The following is a 21,573-nucleotide window of genomic DNA, read 5'->3' as shown; positions in this document are numbered from 1 at the left end:
ATCAATACGGGCAGCGCAACAGTTGTACCGGCTTCTAGTGCGATATTATTCCAGATCACTGCAGTGTGGCAGTGCCAGCTGTTGCTGTAGGAGGCAAAGCATCACCAGCAGTTTACAAATGCATTAGGGTAAAAGGGAAAGGGCGAAGAGGAGGAAGAAACACCTTCCTTAACGGACAATAATTATTTATTTATGGTATTGAAAATGGCTGTATGAGTGTGTGTTTGTCACTTGACTGTTTCAGCAATGGAATCACACAGAAAACAAGATTAAATGCTGTTATTGTGGTTGAGAGAGCAACTCCTTTCAAAATGATAGAATGATCGACAGTGTTTATTTCTTTACGCTACATGAATCAGAAATCATTACTGCATTCGTATATCCCCATTGGAATACAAAAACTACTCTTAGTTAATAGCTTAATTGAGATTTTTCATTTCACATAGAAGTGCAAGAGAAATATAACGGCTTGATCTTAAAATCACAGCAATTGGTTAAATTGAATTAAAGTTCCACTTGGCTTGCCTTCTGTCACCCTTGATAGCTGCGTAACATACTAATAATGGAGTTTTTAATTAATTTCTGTCAATTAGTAGACAACAGACCCAGACACTGGGATTCACCCCAATAACGATGTGTCATTTTGGGCTGATTTGGGGGTATGTTTCCCACTGGCTTTGTGGGGAGCCTCGCCCACACTTAGCGCTTTTTGCAGCAGTGCTGAGCTGAACTCACCAGTGAGACTGGCTCCTCAGAGATTAGGGTGCCATTTTGAAAGGGTGCCCCAATACTTCAGAGAGCTTGAGGGTTCCCCAAATCCCCCCCACATCCATGGACAATGCCACCCTTGCAGACATCGGCATTAAACCCCCCCCCCCCCCCCCCCCCCCCCCCCAGTGAGTACACCCTGCTATGGGGTCGCTGCGGGTCCTCCACTTTCTGGCTCCCCACCCCCTATCAGGATCCCCCTTTCCCCCCCTCCAACCTTTATGAAGCCCCTTAAAACCCTCCCTTCAATCTACCGCCCCCCCCCCCTTCATTACACCTTGCACCCCGTTTCATGGTCATGGCCCCCCCTCCCCACAGGCTCCAACTCTTTGCACTGCCAGCCTGGAATATGGGCAGTGCCCTTGGCACCCTTTGGCAGTGCCAGGTTGGCACTTACAGGCTACCGGCTGAGCGACAGGGTACTGCCTTGACCTGCCCCTGACCACCCGGGGGCCTCCAATGCCCTCTGAGACCCCGGGAGCGGCCATCACGCCTGGTCTCCGCTTGTGGAGACCAGTAGTAATTGGTGTCTGGTTGAGACCTCGCTGATGCGGCTGGTGATTCCCGGGTGACGGAAGATTGCGGACTTAAAAAGAGCGCGCACATTTAAATGAGCCTGAAGATAATTATCTGGATCATGTCCAGATCGTGCCGTTGGTTGTGTGACTCTTAAGCCCTTTTGCGCCCGATTTGGGCCTTTCCCGCGATGCACCCAGCACGACGAGATCGGTGATGGGTGCAACACGGTGGAAAAAACGTGCCCCTGGTAAAGAAAACCTTTGTGCTTGACAGCTTCGGGAACCATAGATCCAAAGTCACCTATTCCTTCCAAGCATGCCAGACTCTCCTCATTGTGACTAAAATTACTTTCCTGAAAGAAATCTCTTTAATTTGCATTTGATTGAATCACACCTAAACTGCTTCCACAATGTCTCTGGGGAGCCTATTCCAATGATTGTTGACTTGTTCACTAAAGTTTTGGCCTGGATTTTTATAAGTAAGGTGGGCAGGTTGGCCATGAAGACAGCAGCAGGAATCTGATGAGGTGGGCGATGTGAATCCCCTGCCAATTATAACAACCTTATGTAGACAGGTACTTTCAGATACCCGCCCACCAACTGGATTGTCGTCAGTCCTTGACAGTCAGTGGGTGGAGGGAATGCCTTGGCTTCACAGTGGGAGGGGAAACCTGGAATTCCGTCCTGGTGAGGGATTGCAGGAATGCTGGTGTGTTGGGGGGGGGGGATGGGGATGCTGAGGAATGTTGAGGCTGGGGTCCTTCAGGGGCTGGAAGGTGGGGGTCGGGGGAGAACTCTTGCTCCTTCTTGTCCACAAGGAGCTCAGAGAGCGGTGACCTTTTCAGACTTACCTGGGACCTATCGCTGGTTTGATCCTCTTGCCTTGTTGCTGTTGCCTGGCAGTGCAAGAGACTCTTAGGTGGACATTGTATTGCCAATGATAGTAACACTTAGGGCATGGTGTGGACTTAAAGTCACCACCACCGTATCTGCAACAAATACAAAATACTGTGGATGGTAGAAATGTGAAGTGCTGGAAAAACTCAACAGTTCTGGCAGCATCTGTGCAGAAAGAGTTAACATTTCGAGTCGAATATAACTCTTCTACAGAATTGAATAAACGAAACAAACATTTCGAAAGGCAGACCCAGTCATCAGCACCTTGGATCAGTATTGGCCACTGGCAGTGCATCCTAATCAATGCTCCAGCAAATTGTAGTGGAAATGTGCCACTAGGGGATGGGATCTAATGATCTAGCAATAATCTTCCTGACGGCATTCATTGCCAATATCTCCATTGCAGAGCATTGCAGGCTCACGTTTTATTTTGAGTTATGTCGCGCACATGTCAAAGAGTTAATAAAGTGGGTCGGTTGCTGAATGTTGTACATTTCAGTGCATTGTATTTCTCCGAGCTACTCCAGAGAATAATCAATAAACTCTCTATTGTTAGCGACTTGCTGTTCAAAACACTCAATGCACCAAATACTAGCGTTTGATTTAAGTGACAGAAACAGCACAGCAGGGGCAATCTGTACAGCTGAATCATTTTTACGTTCTGATGAGGAGACTTCAGTGAAAATCCCTCATGGTTTCTACGCACTCTTTCCAAGCAGGAAACAGCAAGGAGACACACACAGGATTACTTCTTCCCTCATTATCGGATCTACTGGTTTAAATTAAGACTCACCGATATTTCTATATTTCTAGTCAGCAAATAATTGTTCCTGTTTGACTAATAACTTTTACGATTTCTTAATCTTGCAAGATTTGTGTCAGTAATGGTGGTGAAGACTCTAGTTGTTGCTGTTTCTTTCATAATAATCTTTATTGTCACAAGTATGCTTACAATAACACTGCAATGAAGTTACTGTGAAAAGCCCCTAGTTGCCACATTCCGGAGCCTGTTTGGGAAAGGGGGGAGAATTCAAAATGTCCAAATGACCTGACAGCATGTATTTCATGACTTGTGGGAGGAAACCGGAGCTCCCGGAGGAAACCCACGTAGATGAGGGGAGAATGTGCAGACTCCGCACAGACAGTGACCCAAGCCGGGAATCGAACCTGGGACCCTGGCGCTGTTCGATTCCCGGCTTGGGTCACTGTCTGTGCGGAGTCTGCACGCTCTCCCCATGTCTGCGTGGGTTTCCTCCGGGTGCCACTTACAAGGAACCAACAGTAACTAACTGGCGAAGCACTACTTTTACCCTAATGTGTGGAGGTTCATAGTGATTAAATCCGCTCTGATGAGAACATGATGTGCAGTCACTACTTTCCCAGTTGGGCTATCGATTGACTGCAAGTTGATGCACTAACTATACTCACGCAATACAGTTAAATTGGATTTGAATCAATGGATGTGCAGGGCTTAAACAAAGTACACTCTTTGTCAAAGATTTGTAATAGATGCAAGAAAATTAAGGCTTAATTTGTTTTTTACGCCACTTTCCAACAAGGCAATTGTGGTTTGAGCTTAAAACACAAAACAACCTGTGGATTTGTTTCTGAGTTTCAGACCGAGGATCAACAACACTGAAGGCAGCCAATTGGTCTGCCTTTCCTGTGCTGGCTGTTTGAGAGAGCTATTCAATTAGTCCCATTCTCCTCGATTCTCCTCGCCCTATAGCTGCACATTTTTTTTCTTTAATTAATATTTATCCAATTTCTTTTTGAAAGTTGAATGTGCTCTTCAAAAAAAAAATCATTCATGGGATATGGGTGTCGTTGGTTGGGCCAGCATTTATCACCCTTTCCAACTTGCCCTTGAACTTAGTGGCTTGCTGGGCCATTTTGCAGCGCATTTAAGAGTTAACCACACTATTGAGGGACTGGAGTCACATGTCAGCCAGACCCGGTAAGGACGACCGATTTCCTTCCCTAAAAGGACATTCGTGAAGCAGATGAATTTTTACAACAGTCGACAATGGTTTCATGACCATTGTAAGATTTTAATTCCAGATCTTTTTTTCCCTGTGTTTTATTCAAACTTATATAGATAGAAGATAGAACAGTACAGCACAGAACAGGCCCTTCGGCCCTCAATGTTGTGCCGAGCCATGATCACCCTACACAAACCCACGTATCCACCCTATACCCGTAACCCAACAACCTCCCCCTTAACCTTACTTTTATTAGGACACTACGGGCAATTTAACATGGCCAATCCACCTAACCCGCACATCTTTGGACTGTGGGAGGAAACCGGAGCACCCGGAGGAAACCCACGCACACAGGGGGAGGACGTGCAGACTCCACACAGACAGTGACCCAGCCGGGAATCGAACCTGGGACCCTGGAGCTGTGAAGCATTTATGCTAACCACCATGCTACCCTGCTGCCCCTAAAGGTTACAAAACATAAACAATTCGGGAGCAACCTCCCCAACATACAACTGTACAGTTGGTACAAATTTCTCCCCTTTTTCACCCCCTCCCCAATGACGAACAACTCCACAACACGGCCACGAACACCCCCATCTTGCCTCAAAACCCTCCGCTGAACCCCTTAACTCATATTTGATCTTATTCAGTCGAAGAAAGTCCTATAAGTCCCCCAGCCAGGCCGCCACCCCCGGTGGCGTTGCTGACGGCCACACCAATAAAATTAATCACCGGGCAATCAGAGAGGCGAAGGCCACAACGTCAGCCTTCCTCCCCTCCATCAGCTCCGGCTTCTCCGAGATTCGAAATATTGCCACCAAAGGGTCCGGCCCAACCTTCTCCCCCATTATGCTTGTTAGCGCCGCGAACACTCCCGCCCAGAATCTCTCCAACTTTTCGCAGCCCCAGAACATATGCGCGTGATTCGCACAGCGGTGCCAGCACTCTATCCTGAAATGTCTCCTCAGCTGGTTCCAGACCTTTACTGTGGACTGTACCACCGGGCTCTCTGTATATTTCCTGGGCGCCATTGGAAACGCCGCCATCACCATTGCCCTCAAACTGGACCCCCTACAGGATTCTTCCTCCATCCTAATCCCGCTCCTTTCCACCACTGCCTCACCTTCTCCACGTTCGCTGCCTGTAATAGTGTAGCAGGTTCGGCAATGCCAACCCTCCCTTCTGCCTCTGTCTCTGTAACAGGGTTCTCTTAACTCTTGGCACCCTCCCTGCCCATACAAAGTCTGAGATAATCTTATCCAGTTTTCAAAAGAAGGCCTTTGGTACAAAGATTGGACTTGTCTGGAATATGAACAGGAACCTCGGAAAAAGTTCATCTTCACCACTTGGACCCTCCCTGCCTCAGTAAAATGCAGCAAGTCCCACCTCTTCAGATCCTCCCTGACCTCCTCCACCAGCTTAGATTCCATTTCTGTAGCATCGCTCAATCCCTCGCTACCTGAATCTGCAGGTATCTAAACCGTTCTCTGGCTACTTTAAATGGCAACTCCCCCTAGGTTGACTCACCAACCCAGTTTGTTTACCGGGGACACCACTTTTCCCTATGTTTAGCTTGTATCCCAAGAACACCCCCAAATTCCCCAATGGGCCTGTGATTCTCTCCATGCTCTCCAACGGGTGTGATACATAAGATAGTAGGCCGTCCGTGTACAGTGACACACAATGCTCTCTTCATCCCCTCGTAATCCCTTGCCACTGTGTCGACCCCCTAACAGCCAATGTCAGAGGCTCTATATCGCGAACGCAAACAACAATGGCGACAGTGGGCACCCCTGCCTTGTTTCCCTGTGCAGTTCAAAGTTTTGTGAACCCATATCGTCTGCACATTCGCCACCAATACAAAAGGTGCACCTATGCCACAAACATTGGCCCAATCCTGAACCTTCCCAGGGCTTCAAACAGGTAACGCCACTCCACCCGGTCAAATGCCTTCTCCATATCCATGGACACCACTACCTTTGGTACCTGGGCTCTCGACGAGGTCATGAGCACATTTAACAGCCTCCTTATTTTACTAAAATGCTGCCTGCCCTTTACGAAACCTGTTTGAACCTCTACAACCACCCCCAGGTACAACCTTCCCTCCTTCACGCTACCAACATAGCCAGCACTTTCACATCTGTATTTAACAGCGATATGGACCTATACGACCCACATTGTAATGGGTCCTTCCCCTTCTTTGGTATTAATGTGATTGTTGCCTGTGTCATCATCTCTGGCAGCACCCCCTTCTCCAAAGCCTCATTAAACACCCCCAGGAGATGTTGTACTACGTCCGTCGCAAACCCCTTATAAAATTCCGCCAGGTAGCCGTCGGGTCCCGGGGACTTCCCTGACTTAATTCCCTTATACTGTCCAACACCTCCCTCAGCCCCAAGGGCTCCTCGAGCACCTGCCTCTTTTCTTCCTCCACCTGTGGGAACTCCAGTTCATCTAAAAACCGTTCCATGTCCCCCTTTTCACCCCCCTCCCCCAGGTCCGTCCCTGAACAGCTCCTTATTACAATCCCTAAATGCCTCGTTTATCTTCCCCGGCTCTGACACCACCTCTCCTGCCTCAGTCCGTATCTTCAATATTTCCCTGCACAAGGCCTGCCTCCATCCATTCGCCAACATTCGACTCGCCTTCTCCCCGTACTCATACTACACCCTTCTTGCCCTACGCAGTTGTCCTACTGCGCTCCCCATCGTCAACCTGTCGAATTGCCCCTGCAATTCTTTCCTTCTCACCAATCACTCCGTGGTGGGCGCCCTCGAGTTCTCCCTATCTACCTCCACTATCTTCCATTCATATTCATCCCTCCATTCCCTATCCACATGAGCCTTGGATGAGAGAATCGCCCCTCGGACCACCACTTCTAGTGCTTCCCAAAATGTGGCCGTCAACACCTTCCTGTTTTGGTTCAATTCTACATAATCTTTAATCAGAGCCCGCACTTTGTCACAAAACGCCTCATCTGCCAACAACCCCGAATTGATCCTCCACCCCGGCCTCTGCTCCCTTCCTGATCTAAGCCAAATCTCCAGCCAATGGGGCACATGGCCTGAGATTACTATCCCCGTGAACTCTGCCCCCTCCACCCCAACCAAAACCTCCCGGCTCACCACAAAAAAGTTGATTCTTGAATACTCCCTATAAACATGTGAGAAAAAGGAATACTCCCTTCCCCCTGGGTTCTTGAAGTGCCACAGGTCTACCAGACCCATCTTTTCCATAAACGCACCAGCTCCTTTGCTATTCGTATCCTACCCTTTGACCTGGGGCTTGATCTAACTACCCTCAGCTATAGGACACAATTGAAATCGCCTCCCATAATCAACTGGTGTGTGGCCAACAACGGCCTCATAAAAAGTACATCATCTGAATTTGGTGCATACACATTCACTAATACCACCAGCAACCCCTCCAGTACCCCTCCCACCCGGGTCCCTCGCATCCTTCGTGTACACAAACCCTGTTTTCTTGCTCATCAAAATGGCCACCCCCTGCAATTTTGAATCAAATCCTAAGTGGAAATCCTGACCCACCTATCCCTTTCTTGGCTGAACCTGATCCTTCACGTGGAGGTGGGTCTCCTGCAGAAAGACCACCTCTGCTTTTAAACCCCTGGGTTGCGCAAAGACCCGAGATCTTTTCACCATTGAGCCCTCGTACTTTCCACGTTAGTGACCTGTTGAGCTGCTCGCAGAAAGATACTTTTCACTGGACTTTGGCAAAATCCAATCCAATCAGCCTTACCGGGCAGTTGCGACTCTACCATCCTCCCCTTTTGGTCTACCCCCATTAATTTCACCCTGTAACTAGCCCATTCAAGATGGCCCCTTTCTCCTCTGCAACCATGTTTCTTCTCCAACCTCGCCACGTCACATCGTCGTCGTCCCCCCACCCTGCTACGGTCACCCCTTTCTGCCTCTATCATGACCGGTACAGGCTTAGAGGACCGAAGGACCTGTTCCTGTGCTGTATTGTTCCTTGTTCTTTGTTACTGTTTGTATCATAGTTCATCGGTTATCTATCCACGTATTCATTTTGTTAATAAACTAGCTTACTAGTCAACGAATGAGATGTATTATGTGCATCTTTACCATGGCCACAACACAGAATGTAACATTCACGACTCAGACCAGCTTTCGAATCCAGATTTGTTAATTGAAAATAAATTCCACCAGCGGCCGTGGGGGATTTGAACCCATGTCCCTTGAGCCTGAGCCTCTGGATTATTAGCCCAGTCACATGACCACCATGCCATCGCCTCCTGCACTTGCCACATAATTCAACTAAATAAAGCATGACTGAACCTCTCAGACTCTCCCCAATGACAGTACTTTGCTTCAGTGAGTGAAATCTCAGCTTTATTGCTTGACTGCTCCCTAGTAAGAAAACAATAACCTGATGAACATTGCAATGCGCAGCAAACAATGACGTATTCATGCAGCTCATTCTCTTCCTCCTCATGAAATGTTGTCCAAAGATTATGTGGAATTATCAAAGCTTAATGTTACATTTATTCCACTCATGCGATCAATATTTCAATGCTTGCATTGACCTGGAACTTTAACAGTGTCAGACTGTCTAATTTTCTTATTAACGCGGCAATCTGCGCCCATCATATTTTTTTGAGCAGGTGTATGAGTCAAATCCAAAAGTGGGCGCAACAGCACAGAAATGACTTCGGTAATGCAAGAATTTCAGTTATACGCATGGGCGGGAATCTCCGCTATCCGGAGGGGCGGGCTGTACCAGCGCCGAGGTGTGGAGTGAACCACTCCGGCATCCGGCTTCCCGGAAGGAGCGGAATCGTCCGCACCTGCAGGGGCTAGGCAGGCGCCGGCAGGGTTGGTACCGTGCCAGCCAGCGCCAAAGGGCCTCCGTCGGCCACCGCGAGTTGGCGCAGGCGCGGGAGCGCCAGCGTGTACTGGCATCATCCCAGCGCACGCGCAGGGGGGGTTTGTCTCCGTGCATGCCATGGCGGACTGTTACACAGGCCGGTGCGGAGGGCAAGAGTGCCCCCACGGCACAGGCCCGCCCGCGGATCGGTGGACCCCAATTGCGGGCCAGGTCACCGTGGCGGACACCCCGGGGCCGGATCCCACCCCCCCACCCGCCCCCGGAGAATCGCCGGGCGGGCCGCTTCCAACATCCCCCGACCGGCGTGACGCGATTCCCGCCAATGCCAAAAACCTCCGGCGGCGGGGCAGGTTTCACGCTGCCCCCCCCCCCGGGTGATTCTCCGGCCCGGCGGGGGGTCGGAGAATCTCGCCCATGGAATTTATGGCAAATGAATATGCTGAAAAGTGATTAAGGGGCTGAAAGTCATTGAAGGATGGATAGAAAAGCACACAAGGTGTTCAGCTCATTGGAATCCTACTTCCGCGAAATGTCTAATGATTAATGGGGTAGTCAGCCTTCCTTAATTTTTTGGAAATGAAAAATTGGCTGCCCGAGGGTTTAAAAAAAAAAATAATTTGGAACTTTACCTACAGCTGAACTGCAGCTTGATGAGTTTTTTCTTCAGGGAATTCCTGTGTGTGCGACAGTTAACGCACACCCGCAGATCACCACTACACGTAATGTTCTGGAGCCCAGTGGAAGGCTAGGCCATTTCAAGGGTAGACTTGGGAGTTTCACTGGAGCAAAACAGTTTATTCAGCAGATAAATGTAATTTTCTGCTTCTGCTACTTCAAGCCCTGAAGTATGTCCTCGGTCAGATAGGATATTCAAAAGCAGATGAAATTCAAACCTATCTAATACATCTGACTTTTCAATGCCATCTCTCACTTCATCAAACAATTCCAGCCTTGATAATCGATTCTGGCAGCCTCTACCCCCACCCCAAATAAGTTGCAAGGTTAAAGTTGCTCCCATTTCTTTGAAAGAAATGCTTGTGAAACGTGTGGACCAAATATCTCATCAAATCAATTTCCTTTTACTCGGGCCCTGAGATTCTTTCCCTTCATTATGACTCTGCTGCACAGTCCCTTTATACATAGCCATACAGTCCCTCTAAACATTGTTGTACAGTCTCTCTACACATTTCTGTATGATACCTCTACACATTGCTGTACAGTCCCTCGACACATTGCTGTACATTCCATCTACATATTGGTGTATGATCCCTGAACACATTTCTGTAGGATTCCACTCCACAATGCTGTACAATGCCTCGACACATTGTTGTACAGTCTCAACATACTTCTGTATGATTCCTCCACACATTGCTGTACATTCCCTCGACACATTGCTGTACATTCCCTCTACAAATTGGTGTACATTCCCTCTACAAATTGATGTATGATCCCTCTACACATTGTTCTACAGTCCCTCTACATATTGCTGTACAGTCCCTCTACACATTGCTGTACATTCCCTCCAACATTGCTGTACAGTCCCTCTACACTTTCATGTACATTCCCTCTACACGGTGCTGTACAGTCTCTCTAACATTGCTGTACAGTCCCTCTGGTGGGGGTGGGGTTGGGGGGGGTGGGAGGGGGATTGGGAGGGGGATCGGTGGGCGGATCGGTGGGGAGGGAGTTGGGGGGATGGGAGGGAAGGCAAGTGAGGAAATTACAATTTTAAAAATTGCTTTGCAGTCATTTGCACAAGGCTGGGATTTATTGGGCAGTTGTGGTTAGTCTAAGAAGCGAGGAGTGGACCTCCTTCAATCAGTTTTGTTAGGCCACTTCAGAGGGCAGTTAGGAGTTTACCATCGACACGTGTATATCTGGTCACAGGTATCACGTTGAATAGTACATCTGGGGAAGAATTTTACAGGCTGGTGAGTTTGTAGATGGAGGGTAGGCCGTAAAATCCCCCGGGATGGCCTTCCCGCCAACCCATCCGCTCCCAACCTGTTGGAATTGTACCTCATCCCAGCTGGGGCCCTGAAGGGCCGTTTCCCATCCTACCTTGATGTTGGGGCTGGCCGGAGGAGGTCAGGTTGGAGGTGAGTAGCCCAGCGATCAAGGCTGCTCAAGCCTTGGGCATGGGTGTTCTTTCATCACTGTCCCACTTTCCAGATTTGGCCCCTCTTTCCCCCCTCCTCCCGCTGCAAGATCTAGTTTCCCTTCCCCCTCCCCCTCCCCCTCACACTCTCATATTTCCCTCACAGCGCCCCCACCCTCCTCACCCCACCACCAGGGACTCCCCTCCCATCCTTGCCACAAGCTCCCCGACGGATACCTTTATCTTGGCTCCGGTACTTAGCCTCTGAGGACCCGTGGCTTCCTGATTGAGGTGTGGACCCTCTACCTCCAGCTAATTAACTCAGCATGGAACATTAAATGGCTGCGGGGATACTTTTCCTGCCACTATTCAGGTGGCAGGGTGGAAAATACCACCGATGTTAAAATGTTGGCCATAGAATTTACAGCAAATAAAACAAAGGAACATACCATCTGGCACCAGCTGCTATGTGCCAGTGTGTATTCTCCAGCAGAGCCTTCTCCCACTCTGCACATTGTTTAATCCCATCAGCCTAATCTTCTGTTTCCTTCTCTCTCACCTCCAAAATAGGTGGCACAGTGACACAACAAGGGAGGGGGGGAGGGGGGGGGGCGACACGGTGGTCAGTGTTTAGCACAGCTGCCTCACAGCGCCAGGTTCAATTCCAGCCCTGGGTGATTGTGTGGAGTCTGCACGTTCTCCCCATGTCTGCATGGGTTTCCTCCCGGGGGCTCCGGTTACCTCCCACAGTCCAAAGATTTTAAGGTTAGGTGGCGGATAGGGCGGGGGAGTGGACCTTGGTCGGGTGCTCTTTCAGAGGGTCGGTGCAGACTCGATGGACCGAATGGCCACCCTCTGCACTGCAGGGATTCTACGGATACTTATCTTGGTTTCCCTTGAATGTATGAATGGTCACAGAATCTAAAAAGAAAGTTTTGCAGATTATGGGAATGTAACTGGACATGTAATTCAAATGTAACTAAGGATTATTGGCTTTTTGTGTTTCCCAGCTGTCGCACTGTGCTGCGATTCCGCAACAGCTGTTTTTATTTCAGTTCTAACAGCTCCATTGTCTCCGCCAGTTCCCTGACCCAATCGCATGTTGTGGGATCCCGTGAGACGGCCCGCTTTCATGTTCATCCTGTGCTATGCAACTCCCTTCTCAGAGTGCTTGAGCAACTCGTCTCCGGTTTAGACAATTTAAGAGTTTCATCTTAAATGTTTCTGTTAAAATGAGTCAGACTGTCAGGGGCAGCACGGTGGCGCAGTGGGTTAGCCCTGCAGCCTCACGGTGCCGAGGTCCCAGGTTCGATCCCGGCTCTGGGTCCGTGTGGAGTTTGCACATTCAACTCGCGTTTGCGTGGGTTTCGCCCCCCCATCCCAAAGATGTGCAGGGTAAGTGAATTGGCCATGCTAAATTGCCCCTGAATTGGAACAAATGAATTGGGTACTCTTTAAAAAAAAAAAATGTTTTAAAAGATGAGTCAGGCTTAAAACAGAGGAAGGCTGTTTAGAATTTTAACAGCTGATTTATCAATGCTGCCTTGGGTTGATTCTGAAGAATTTACAAATCACAGAAAATACAGTACAGAAGAGGCCCTTTGGCCCATCGAGTCTGCGCCGACGCATGAAAGACACCTGACCGGCCTACCTAATCCCATTTGCCAGCACTCGGCCTTGAAGGTTAAGATGTGCCAAGTGCATATCCAGGTACGTTTTAAAGGATGTGAGGCAACCCGCCTCTACTACCCTCCCAGGCAGTGCATTCCAGACCGTCACCACCCTCTGGGTACAAACATTCTTCCTCTAATCCCCCCCTAAACCTCCTACCCCTCACCTTGAACTTGTGTCCCCTCGTAACTGACCCTTCAACTAAGGGGAACAGAGGGCAGCACGGTGGCGCAGTGGTTAGTGCTGCTGCCTCCCAGCGCCGAGTTCCCAGGTTCGATCCCGGCTCTGGGTCACTGTCCGTGTGGAGTTTGCACATTCTCCCCGTGTTTGCGTGGGTTTCGCCCCCACAACCCAAAGATGTGAAGGGTAGGTGGATTGGCCACGCTAAATTGCCCCTTAATTGTAAAAAATTAATTGGGTACTCTAAATTATAATAGAAAACTAAGGGGAACAGCTGCTCCCTGTCCACGCCCCTCATAATCCCGTACACCTCGATCAGGTCACCCCTCAGTCTATTCTTCTCCAATGAAAACAATCCAAATCTATCCAACCTTTCTTCATAACTTAAATCCTTCATCCCAGGTAACATCCAGGTGAATCGACTCTGCACACCCCTCCAGTGCAATCACATCCTTCCCAGAACTGTAGAAAAGCAAAGGCTTTGCTGGACGAGTTCCAAAATTCTCCTTCAAGAAGCAAGGCAAATATCAGCAAGGTGGTGAAACTTTCTATTCAAATAAGTCCACGTAACTAGAAGAAAGACTTGCATTTATAATGGCATCCTTCACAGCCTTCGGCCACCACAAAAGCATGTCATAGCCAATGAGGTTCTTCTGAATTGTGGTCGCTGTTGGAACATAGGGAAAGGCAGCACCCACCTTGCACATGGCATGTGCCCACAAACAGCACTGAAGGAGGCCATTCAGACGATCGGGCGGGATCTTCCAGTCACATCCGTCCGAAGACCGGAAATTCCCCACTGAGGTCAACAGACCTTTAAACCGCCTGTCAAATGTTCGCACCACCCACGATGATTCCCATGGCGGATGGGACCGGGTGATTTACCCCATTGTGTCTGTGTTGGTTCACGCCAAGGTCAACTCAGCTCGTTCCTTTGCCCCAACCTTTCTTCTCGGCCCTATTATTTTCTCTTCAGGTGATCACCCAATTCCCTTTTGACAGCGACGATTAAATCCTCTTTCACCACACCGTCAGACAGTGCACTCCGGATTTTAACCACTTTGCTGCATTAAAAACACTTTTCCTTATGGGCATGGTAGCATAGTGGTTAGCGCAGTTGCTTCACAGCTCCAGGGTCCCAGATTCAAATCCCGGCTTGAGGTACTGTCTGTGCAGAGTCTGCACGTTCTCCCCATGTCTGCATGGGTTTCCTCCGGGTGCTCCGGTTTCCTCCCACAGTCCGAAGATGTGCAGGTTAGGTGGATTGGCCATGATAAATTGCCCTTAGTGTCCAAAAAGGTTGGGTGGGGTTATTGGGTTACGGGGATATGGTGGGAGTGTGGGCTTGGGTAGGGTGCTCTTTCCGAATGGGCTGAATGGCCTCCTTCTGCACTGCAGGTTCTATGATCTATGTCCCTCTGGATCTTTTTGCCATTCAGCACATGTCTGGCTCCTCTGATTCTCAACTCTTCTGCCGTCGGGAGCTGTTTTTCTCAGAATCACAGAATTGTCACGGTGCAGCAGGAGTCCATTTGGCCCAGCGTGCCTGCTCCGGCACTCCCAGTGCCACCCCCCTGCCTTCTCCCCAGAACCCTGTCCATCCTTCAGTTCCAGCTAAAGGGGATGTACAAGGCAAGTTTTTGACACAGACGGTGGTGGGAGCCTGGAACTCGCTGCCGGGGGAGATAGTGGAAGCAGATACGATAGTGACTTTTAAGGGGCCCCTTGATACATAAATGATTAGGATTGGAATAGAGGGATATGGTCCCCAGAAAGGTAAGGGGTTTTAGTTCAGATGGGCAGCATGGTCGGTGCAGGAAGGACCTATTCCTGTGCTGTAATTTTCTTTGTTCTTTGTTATCTTTTGAATGGTTTGATTGATCCTGCCTCCACCACACTCTTCGGCAGTGCATTCCACACCCTAGCCACTCGTTGCATGACAAACGCTTCTCCACAGATCACTTTCCTTCTTGTGCAAATCACTAAATCTGAGCCCACTTTTCCTTGAGCCCTTCACGAGTGAATCATAAAATTTACAGTGCAGAAGGAGGTCATTCAGCCCATCGAGTATGCACCGGCCCCTGCAAAGAGCACCCTGCTTAAGCCCATACTTCCACCCTATCCCTGTAGCCCACTAACCCCACCCAACCTTTTGGATGCTAAGGGGCAATTCAGCATGACCAATCTACCTGACCTGCACATCTTTGGACTGTGGGAGGAAACCGCAGCGCCCGGAGGAAACCCACTCAGACACGGGGAGAAAGTGCAAACTCCACATAGACAGTCACCAGAGGCCTGAATTGAACCTGGGCCCTGGAGCTGCGAGGCAGCAGTGCTAACCACTGTGCCACCGTCACCATGGGAACTGTTTCTACTCTACACTGTCCAGACCCCTCATGATTTTGGATACCCTTGCCAAATCTCTTCTCAGTCTTCCTTTCTCCAGGAAAAACAGTCCTAACTTCCTCATCCCTGGAATCATTCGCATGAATCTTTTCTGCACCTTTACTAATGCCTTCATATCCTTCCTAAAATGTGGTGCTCAGAACTGGATGCTACACCCCAGCTGAGTGGGCGGCACGGTAGCACAGTGGGTAGCACAGTTGCTTCACAGCTCCAGGGTCCCAGGTTCGATTTCTCGGCTTGGGCCACTGTCTGTGTGGAGTTTGCGCTTTCTCCCCGTGTCTGCATGGATTTTCTCCGGGTGCTCCGGTTTCCTCCCACAGTCCAAAGATGTGCAAGTTAGGTGGATTGGCCAAGCAAAAATTGCCCTTAGTTAGGTAGGGTTGCTGGGTTACAGGGAAAGGGTGGAAGTGTGGGCTTAAGTGGGGTGCTCTTTCCAAGAGCCTGTGCAGACTCAATGGGCCAAATGGCCTCCTTCGGCACTGTAATTCTATGATTCTATGAACTAGTGACTTATACAAGTGCACCTTGCTCTTGTACTACATGCCCCTAACAATAAAGAATACTGTATGCATTATCAACTACTTTCTCAATGTGTCCTGCCACCTTCATTCAATTATGCACATATACACCTAGGCCTGCACCCCCTTTAGAGTTTCAATCTTATTTTATATTGTCTCTTCATGTTCTTCCGACTAAAATGAATCACTTCACACTTCTCTGCATTGAACTTTGTCTGCCCCCCAACACCCCCATTCCCCCAACTTGACTATGTCCCTTTGAAGTTCCACACTGTCCTCCTCACAGTTCAAAATCTATCATCCTCAAACGCTGAAATTATGCCCTACACACCAAGGTCTCGGTCATTAACATATGTCAGGAAAAGTGGCCCAACATAGAACATAGAACAGTACAGCACAGAACAGGCCCTTCGGCCCTCGATGTTGTGCCGAGCAATGATCACCCCACTCAAACCCACGTATCCACCCTATACCGTAACCCAACAACCCCCCCCCCCCCCCCCCCCCCCAACCTTACTTTTTAGGACACTACGGGCAATTTAGCATGGCCAATCCACCTAACCCGCGCATCTTTGGACTGTGGGAGGAAACCAGAGCACCCGCCAGACTCTGTCCAGACCCCCCCCCCCCATGATGTTGAACACCTCTATCAAATCTCTGAACCTTAACATCTTTAAGGAGGACAACCCCAACTTCTCTAATCGGTTCATGTAACTGAAGTACCTTACCCTTAGACCCATTCTTATCAATCTTTTCTGCAGACTCTCCGAAGTCTTCACATTCTTCTTAAAGTGCGATGCCCAGAATTAGACACATCACTCCTCCTGCAGCTGAACCAGTATTTGATGAACGTTCGTCACAACTTCCTTACTTTTTGCATTCTATTTGATGATAGCCAGATAATCTGTTACTGAGACAATTTTCTATGCGCGTGATTCTCCGGAACAATTTCCAAGTAGCGAGCCTGGTGAAACTGGCAATGCAATTCAACATTAATTGATCCACTTAAGGAGGCCTCACGGGCTTCATACCGCAACTAACGCCTCGCCATCCGATTCGCCGGGATCGCACTTGCCAGCTCCCGGCTAAGAAGGTCGAGCAGCACTTAAACTGCACTTGCTCAGCCCATCCCAGCCAGCTCGCAATAATGCCGCCGAGGAGACCGGCCCCAAGATTCGGGGACGCTGACCTGGGGAGGCTCCTGGATGAGGTGGAGACCAAGAAGAATGTCCTGTTCCCTGGGGATCCTGGAGGGTGAGCCACAAGCCAGTCCGTGCTGACTGGGATGAGGTGGCGGCGGCCGAAAGTTCTAACAGTTGTGACAAAAAGGACTGGCCAGCAGTGCAGGAAGAAGGTCAATGACCTACACGGGCAGCTCGAGTGAGTAGACACCACCACCGCACCCCCCCCCCCCAACACTCCAAGTGGCCCCCAACCCTCCCTCCACTCCCCCCCCCCCCCAAATGCTGCCTTCACACCCCCTCTCCCACCACAGAACCATGCGTGTGGCAAACGATACTCACTGTGTCTCCTCAGGAAATGCTCTCCCACAATCGGCGGGAGAGGGCCCAGATTGGCGATGGGGTGCCGGACATGAGCATCCTCATCTCCTTTGAGGAGTGGGCCCGAGAGGTGACTGGTGTGGCCGAGGACAGGGCGGTCACTAACGCAGAGGCTGGCGGATGCCGCAGAGGTGAGGAACCACCGGGACCCACCTGGAGGACCTGACAAAATGAATAGTGATTGCCTTACTGGCTGACTCATCCCTCCCACTGACCACATGTCCATTCTCCCACAAGTCCTCCAGCCAACAGCGCCAGGCCAATCCTGAGTGGCCCCCTCTCCTGACTTCGAGGAGAACATCTCGGAGGAGAGCACAGCTGTCATCCCCACCCTCCAACAGCGCAGATAGACACATCTCGGTGGGACATGTTAGTGGTCAGGCTCCTGGGGCACAATGTGGTGAGTACTACACTGCTGCTGGCGTACATGAGGTGGAGGCAGGAACCCCCAGGCAAGCCAGCAGTCGGTTGTCTGCTGGATTCCAGGACCCAGCTGGGTCCCAGTCTGATGCTGAGTCTCTGGAAATCGGTAACCGAGAACTGATGGAGATGATAGGGAGCGGCTGGGGCATTCAGAGGGAGATGTCAGCATTACTCCAGCAGATCCATAGCCGCTTGGAGGGGTCCCAGAGGCTATGGGTGCAGGAGATGGCGGCGGCAATGAGTGGCACCTAGGCCAACACTGATAGGATGGTGACCGCAGTGAAGAGCCTGGTGCATGTCATTGGCACCGTGAGTGACTGTGTCCAAGGCATCGCACAGTCAGTGACAGCAATGGCTGAGGGTCTCGGCAGAATGTCTGACTCACTGGGGGATGCGACCTAGCACCAGTCTAACCTTGATGAGGTTCTGCTGGACATGTCCCACTCTCGGATTGTAAGACGCTGGCAGCCGAGTTTTGGGTTTTGGATATCCTCACGTTTGTGGAGTATAAAATGTGGAGGCCAGCTAGGGGCGTATTACCAGCGTTAAGCTCACGATTGAATTTAATTGGAAGGCAGCCTCTTCATAAGGAATTTCCTATAAAGCTGTGTGACAAAACTCTTGTTAGGAATCATTGAATAAATTAGAAAAACGTCCAAAAAAAAATGTTTTTGCATCCAGACGTTGAAGACGCCAATTGTTCCACTCTGATCATAACACTGTTTTGTTGGCTGGACAACTCATTTAATATAATTTTTTATGCATCATAAATGATGCTGCCCGGCCAGAGGGAATCATACAGTTTTGTATATCTCTGCCGCAATGTAAATATTGCTCCTGCACAGATATGCTAAAGTAAGTCAAAAGTATGAAATCAGGCATTGCTTGGCATTAAATTGGATTTGTAATTTCATGAGTTTCAATTGACCCAGAATAAATTGGATACTGGCTCCCTAGTGTTGACACCGCTTACTCAGTTTATTGAGTTAGTGACTATGATGAGAGATATTTGATAACAGGGAGAGGGAAGAAAGGAAGAAACTTGGATTTACATAATATCTTTCATGTCCTCAGGATGTCCCAGAGTAGTTCACAGCCTAATAATTCATTTTGAAGTGTAGACATTTGTTATGTGGGCCAAATTGCCCAGAACAAGGTCCCATAAATAGCAATGAGAAAAATGCTCAGTTAGACTCTTGCCGGAGTTAGTTAAGGAATGTTGGCCACGATATCTCGGAAGTCCTTTGCTCTTTTCCGGGGCAGAATTCTCCTAAGCCGCCCGTGGCTGGGCAGGAGCGGAGAATCCAGCGGGAGCCCGAAAAAAAAATAAAATCAGAAAGCCGTTGTGCATAAAATGACATTGCGATTCTCATGGCGGGCTAATGGTGGGTCGGCCTTCCCGGCTGGCATGATGTGAGATTGGGAGACCTGACGGGATGCCGTCAGGCAGCTGTTTTCATCAGTATTCATGGGATGCAAATGAATGGGTAAGGCATTCACGCCAGCGGGAAATTCCGATTGCTGAAGAGTGGCGTGCACAAGATGATGCTCGGTTCGCCAGAGACTTTGAGGTGAATGCAACAAAGCTTTCTGCCATTCTGCTGCTGATGGATCTTCCAAGCAACTCTCCCCTCCCCTGGCCCGCCTCCAAATTTGCCCCCATGGGGCTGGAAATGTCCCCCCCCCCCCCTTTATTATGTTCAATTCATGACTCAAGGGCAAGTTAGTATTTTTTCATTATCCTTTCCTCGTTTTTTTTTCCCCCTGCCTCCTTATATCTGCTTCTCTCTGTCAGCATTGGTTCAGCGATAGCGCCCTAGCCTCTGAGAGAGGAGGGAATGGCTTCAAGCCCCAGTTCAGAGACTTGCTAACGTGGTCCAGTTTGGCACTTCCACGCAGTGCTGAGGGAATGGCCACCTGCCAGAGGTGATGGGATATCAAGCTGAGGATCTGCCTGCTCTGAAAGGTGGAAGTAAAAAGATCCCATGGTGTGACTTCAAAGAGGAGCGGTGAGGTTATCCCTGGTGACCTAGCCAATAGTTACTCCTCAATGAACACTGCAAAGGTGTATCTGGCCATGGTCATGTTGGGCTGGATCCTCCAACCCCCCGATGCCAAAATCCTGTTCGGCGACGGGGTGGAGAATCCCCGATGACGACGGAATCGGTCGTGGCGCCGCTTTGGCGATGCTCCGGCCCCTGAAAAGCGGCTTACTCTAGGAGTCCGCCTCACACCGTATCCACGGCCTCCATTTGTGGGGAAATGCTGTTCACAAATTGACTGCTATACGTTCTACAATGCTACAGTTGTCATAATATGCACCCATGCACATCATGAGGTAAAAACAGGCAGTGACAGACACCCAGGTTAGCCAATCAACATACAGGAAAGAACACAACCAATCACCAGAAAGAAATAAAAAACATGACCCTGCCAGTAGCCATCGAGACGTGTAAAGTGCATGAACAGGCGAAAAGTCGGTACTCCTGCCTTAAATCGGCAGAACAGGACCAACTTGCCTCCCACGAGGCAGAGAGTGTACAGGCTATCGCCCGAATGCAGCACCTTAGCATCGATGAAGGCGGCCATTTCACGCGCTTTTCCCAGGGTCCCACGCATGCGCACCACGGACGGGAGAACAAAGCGGCCGAAGACCACACTGCGCAGGTGTGAGCGGTGGCTGACCGCACTGCGCATGTGCGACGACGCACGGAGCGGTACGACGTGCCCGAACTGCGGCACCACCCACTTAAAGCGGCAATGCCCTGCAAGAGGCAGGTGATGTTTAAATTGTGGGAAGCCTGGCCATTGTGCAGCCTTGTGCAGGTCTGCACCTCCGATCGTGGGCCAGCGATCCCAGTTCCAATGCAAGCGAGTTCGAAGTGTGCAGCACGAGCTGCTGGATTCGGAACCTGGTAACACCACAGATCCAGAGGACGACTGCCTGGAGTCTCCATATCGTGTGGGCATCATTACCACGCATGACGAGGCCACCTCAAATTCAGCAACATGCCTACCCATCCTCAACGTGGATTCTGTGGACGAATGGCGTGCTATCGTACAAGTCAACCAATGCAGCATCCGGTTCAAGCTGGACACTGGTGCTTCAGCCAATCTCATATCTCAAGCAGATCTTGCTCACATCCAAAGGCAGCCAAAACTTCTTCCGCTGGCCTGTCAGCTGCTTGATTATAATGGCAATGCCATTACTGCATTAGGGTCTTGTCACCCGCATGTCTCCAACAAGGCCATCAAAGCCACACTGCGATTCGAAATCGTCAAGCCTGACAAGGCTTTCCTGCTTGGTGCCCATGCATGCAAGCTACTCAATCTCGTGCAGCGAGTACATGCCATGTCCTCTGCCAATATGAATCTTCAGGCTGACATTGATGAAATCCTGTCACAATACCCGGATGTGTTCAGTGGGATGGGCCCGCTGCCATACCGCTACAAAATCTTACTCAGGCCTGATGCCACGCCTGCGATCCATGCACCACGCCAGGTGCCGGCTCCTCTGAAGGACCGTTTAAAGGCGCAGCTGCAGGAGCTCCAAGACCAGGGTATAATCTCTAAAGTGACAGAACCGACTGACTGGGTCAGCTCGCTGGTCTGTGTGAAGAAGCCCTCTGGAGAACTGCGCATATGTATAGATCCCAAGGATCTTAACCGAAACATAATGTG

The 21,573-nt window shown here is 49.9% G+C and overlaps 1 protein-coding gene across 3 annotated transcripts in view; it reads left to right on the top strand.

Moving 5' to 3' along the window:
• Positions 1-21,573, top strand: part of nrg1 (neuregulin 1) — a 901,022-nt gene that overhangs the window by 36,263 nt on the left and 843,186 nt on the right. The window lies entirely within an intron of this gene.

Source organism: Scyliorhinus canicula, chromosome 3 (genome assembly GCF_902713615.1).
Source record: "Scyliorhinus canicula chromosome 3, sScyCan1.1, whole genome shotgun sequence".
NCBI lineage: Eukaryota > Metazoa > Chordata > Chondrichthyes > Carcharhiniformes > Scyliorhinidae > Scyliorhinus > Scyliorhinus canicula.
This window is presented reverse-complemented; position numbering and strand designations above follow the sequence as displayed.